Source organism: Sinocyclocheilus rhinocerous, unplaced genomic scaffold, assembly GCF_001515625.1.
Source record: "Sinocyclocheilus rhinocerous isolate Xijiao unplaced genomic scaffold, SAMN03320098_v1.1 scaffold160, whole genome shotgun sequence".
NCBI classification, from domain to species: Eukaryota; Metazoa; Chordata; class Actinopteri; order Cypriniformes; family Cyprinidae; genus Sinocyclocheilus; species Sinocyclocheilus rhinocerous.
Genome location: NW_015624563.1, coordinates 115,699 through 120,539, shown reverse-complemented (window position 1 = coordinate 120,539; position 4,841 = coordinate 115,699). Strand labels below are relative to the sequence as shown.

The 4,841-nt window shown below is 35.2% G+C and overlaps 1 pseudogene; it reads right to left on the bottom strand.

The window, feature by feature from the left end:
* The window catches only part of LOC107743129 (MAM domain-containing protein 2-like), a 12,301-nt pseudogene extending 7,460 nt beyond the window's left edge, over positions 1–4,841 (bottom strand).

Here is a 4,841-nt window from a genome sequence, read left to right as displayed (position 1 = left end):
TATAATTTTTTTTTGTATTGTACAAGATTATAACAAAAGTATTACAGAACATTTTTCATGTCTTAGAAGATTATACAATATAATTTTTCTGTATAATATTTTTTGTGTTGTATGGTATTTTATGCTAATATCAAATTGGATTATATCACAAAGCAGATGCTGATCAGACTAACCTGTTCCATCGTTCAGTGCAGTATCATCTGATCTTCCCACACGCCAGTTCATATATCTGTTCCACTCGTTAGTGTAGCCACACAGGTGATCTTCTTCAAAGTCACACTCTTTGGCGTCACATGATCAGAAAAAGAGTAATTACTTTGCATGAAAATGTAAATAACTGGTTTTGAAACTCTCTATTTCTGCAAGCCTTTTAAGGCCAATAGCATTTGGGCACAATTCTGTCGAACAAAAACTGAACAACAGAAATCTGGGTTCATTTAACAGATTTTCTTTTGCCTCAGGAATCTGCACACAGGCTGGTTCCTAGGAATAGCCATCAGAACACGTTTTCTGTGGTTAATAGTTATTTTCATGTGGCTGGCCCTGATTTTGGCATGACATTATTAGTGTTACAAAGAAACAAACAAAGTGAAAGGCTGCTGAGCTGTTCTGGGTGTTTGCTAACATGCTGTTTACTGGCCCAAGTTATCAGAGCACTAACCTATACAGTATTTATCAGAGATCTTGATCTCAAAGATGGACACACTGCTGCCTACATCAGCATATCCAGACTCTATTAATAGTTCTTACCTTGAAAGTTTCGGTGGAGTTCTGAAGGTCAATGCTGGCGATAAGCTGGCGATCAGATGGGCTTTGGGTCATCCAGAGCACCTCATCGAAACTCTCTCCATCTGTGTGCTTCTGCACCTGCAGGGAGGCGCTGCCTGTGACCTGATAGATCATCCTGAAACAGCTCCAGTTCCGTTGCTCCACATCTGGACCCAAAAGAACTGCCTTTCCCTTTCCCTGGTCCTCCTGGACTTGCTCTTTGACTGTGATGAAGTGTCCTGAGTGAAGCAGAACGAAAACAACATTCATGGCAAGTGTTTGTGTGTACAGCTGGGAAGGCAGATAAATGTTTTTAGCAGTGACAGACCACTTATCAAACCACTATTTCATGATTGAGTGCTAAAATGCATTTGTTCTTGTGTCTGCAGATGCATATAATTCACCAGGCTTCACATGTCACGCATGGGCTCCTATTGTCTCCTCATTTGTATTCGAGCCTTACATTTATTGTTAATTTCCTGTGGTCTTTAGATTCAATCAAGAGCAAATAATCCAGTGTGCTTGAGATTCATGCCACGTATAAACAGAGTGAATAACCAATCCAATAATGTGCTATTTCACTATCTCTAAATATTGAGGCCATGGTTTCCAGATGTGGGTCTCAGTAAACACAATTTCTTCACTTTTCTGGGCTTTCGATGCATGCAGTTCACATGTTTTTTAACCCTGAAATCCATGTTTGGACTGTTCATACTCTACTTCATATTCTGCGGGGCTTCATTACATTGGTAAAAACAAATGGTGCAAACCTCTGTTCAGAATAACCCGTGTGAAACATTGCTTAATGGAAGCATAAAAGTGGCCTTAAAGGGACACAGTTCACTCCAAAAATAAAATTCTGTCATCACTTACTCACTCTCAAGTCATTCCAAACCTGTCCAACAATTTTTATTCCATTGAACACAAAAGGAGAATTTTTTACTTTAGAGGATTTGCAGTATAGTACATGAGTCACTATGAACATATGGAAAATGCACAAAGATTCTTCAAAATTTCTCCTTTTCAGCTCCATTCCATAAAATAAAATAGAATAAAATAAAATAAAAATAACAGCATACATGTTTGGAAGGACATGAGATTTGGGAAATAATGAACGATTCCTTTAACGCATCCTATAGCATAATGTAAAAAGCCTATATATGACAACTGACGAATAAGATGGAAATTCAATGAAAACTCTTAAAATAAATAAATAAATATATTGCTTAAAATGTGGCAAGTGCTTAGAAATGCAATGTATTCATGATGTTTTTAAGTGTTTTTTTTTATTTAATCCAAAACCCTTTAAAGGCCATATGACCGTGAGTTTTTTTGGGCAGTGTAGAGTAGTGCTTGTAGTTTGTAATTTCTCCGATCACAAATGCAGACATGTTTTTATATTTACACGGCACGATGCAATGCAACGTGTAAAGAGACAGTATAAGTCATTATAATCAGTAATTATGTCTCCACTGGATGCAACAAATGCTTCATTTATAATGGGTTTTCATGTTTTTGTCTCGTAGCTCCGGCTGGACAGGGCATCACAGTATGGTGAGGGGCGTAACATTTCCGTCACGCGCTTGAGGTATTCGGCCAATCACAACGCACTGGATAGCTGGCCAATCAGAGCACACCTCGCTTTTCAGACCGATGAGCTTTGTAAAAATCGACGCGTTTCAGAAAGGCGGGGCATAGAGGAGAAACAATAATGTACAGTATGTGGAAAATAATGTGTTTTTTTTTACCTTAAACCGCATAAACACATTTCATTACACCAAATACACAAAATAATGTTATTTTTAGCAACATCATATCTTTGTCTTTATCATATCTTTACCTTTAATCACGCTAAAAATATCATATGGCACAACCATCAAATCGTAATATATTTTTCTTACACCTTGAATACATACTCATCCATACTTGATACTCATCTTGATCATAATTTTTTTTTTTTACAAATACTTAAAATACTTTTAATGTAAAAGTATATATATATATATATATATATATATATATATATATATACAGTATATATATAAAAGTATATTTAAAAGTAAATATATTGAATATAATGAATTATACATAACATAAAATAACAATACACTGCGGTTGTACCACATGACATCTTACAGTCTGAACTAACCTTGTCTTGTCACAACAAGGCAAAATTATTCTGCATGTTTCTGCACATTGGTTGCACCACATGACTTTTTGTTGGTCACACCACATGACTTTGATTTTGGAGGCAAACGTTTTTCAAATGTTTATACATTTTTTAATATAAACTGCTTCACTGCCTACCTATAGAATTTATTTCCTGAGAAATAAAAAATATATATACATAAAAAATTGTACTGTGATCAGTGATCACAGTTTACAGTGCAATAATTGAGTTTTGGAATCGACATGAAAGCCTGTGTTTCATATAACTATATATAATGTTATAATTTAACACATTTTTGGCTCCCTTTTTTTTCAACAAGGCAGAAGCATATTATGTAAGAGGGAAAAAGATTAATATGGGAAAGATCTGGAGTGATTTGTGTCACACATGCCTTCAATAGTGCATCATGTTTCACATCGAAAAACATGCCTGATAACAGACTTTCTCATTTCACCACAATAAAAATGTCACATGAGAGTATGACCGAGCGTCTGTCGCATGCCAAACAGTTAATTATATTCATATATAAATGAATTTATTCTATTTATTGGAAAAATTACATGATTGACACATGGCTTTTTGTTGGTCACACCACATGACTTTGATTTTGGAGGCAAACGTTTTTCAAATGTTTATAAATTTTTTTAAATATAAGCTGCTTCACTGCCTACCTATAGAATTTATTTCCTGAGAAATAAAAAATATATATACATGAAAAATTATTTAAAAAAAAAAACTAAACTACTCAGTACCATTTTGTTTTCAAGAATTTCATTCTTCTAATGAGTTTTTTTTCTTTGTTATTATATCAGCACAATATGCTACCCAAAAATATACTGAAGTAAAATTTAATTCAGAAATTAAAAACATGTTCATCACAGAAGATGTGTATTAAAGACACTGTATGTATAAATAGCATTTTTATATATTTTTCTAATAAATTAATAGATCTGGCCACTGACCCATAAAAAGACACAAACATTGAGATAACATCCATTCATATGGTGACCTTGGCATCAAATGATTCCCAAAGCAATGCATTCATTGATATGCTGCTGAAACTCACCGGAAGGGTTGAGGGTCCAGCTAAGAAAGGCTGGGTCGAAGTCGAACATATAGTCACATATGCTGTCCTGAAAGCTGCAGGAGCCTGACAAAAGCTCTGCTTTAGCTGTCACTGAGAGAAAAGAGCATTGAACACACACTTATGCATGCACAATGATCTACACAGACAACTTAACTGCAATGAGTCCTCACCAATCAAGCTCAGAAAGTAGAAAAGAAGCATCTTCCCGCCTATGTTTTGTCCTGCAAACAATAAATCAAATTACACCTGGTTAAGCACTAGAACTGATCTAGACTTCATTCTCTCATCTTGTCCTTCTTTCAAGCTGGCAGCATATAACTGAAGCTCAGATGTGATCTTTCTGTCTGGCTGCTGGAGAAGAAAAAGGGAGGGAATTAGGAGAGGGTTTCAATAATGTTGACCAGATTCAGAGGTTATACCTTCCCTTACCTCAGACTTTCACTAATGCATAGCATCAATAACAGCTTCATCAGCTGGATATTTCGATCAGATCTTTGTTTTCTCTCTTTAAATTTGTGTAACATCTTGAAATCAGACAGTGTGTTGTAAAGTACTTCCACTATGGTACTGCGCCATCTGGAGCACCAAAATCTCTCTTGCTTCTCGTTTTATTCAGGCAAGAATCCAGTACTGTGTGTTCTAGTTAAAGTTATGAAACATTTGTTGATGATATGAGCAAATCTGCATTTTACTTAAGTTCCTATGAGACATCTATAGCTTTGACAGAAGTGATAAAGTGATATTACAATATATCAAGCCATTCACTTTTTCGACAGCCTTATTTCCAGTAGTATTTGTACCATTCTTTTTCTCCAT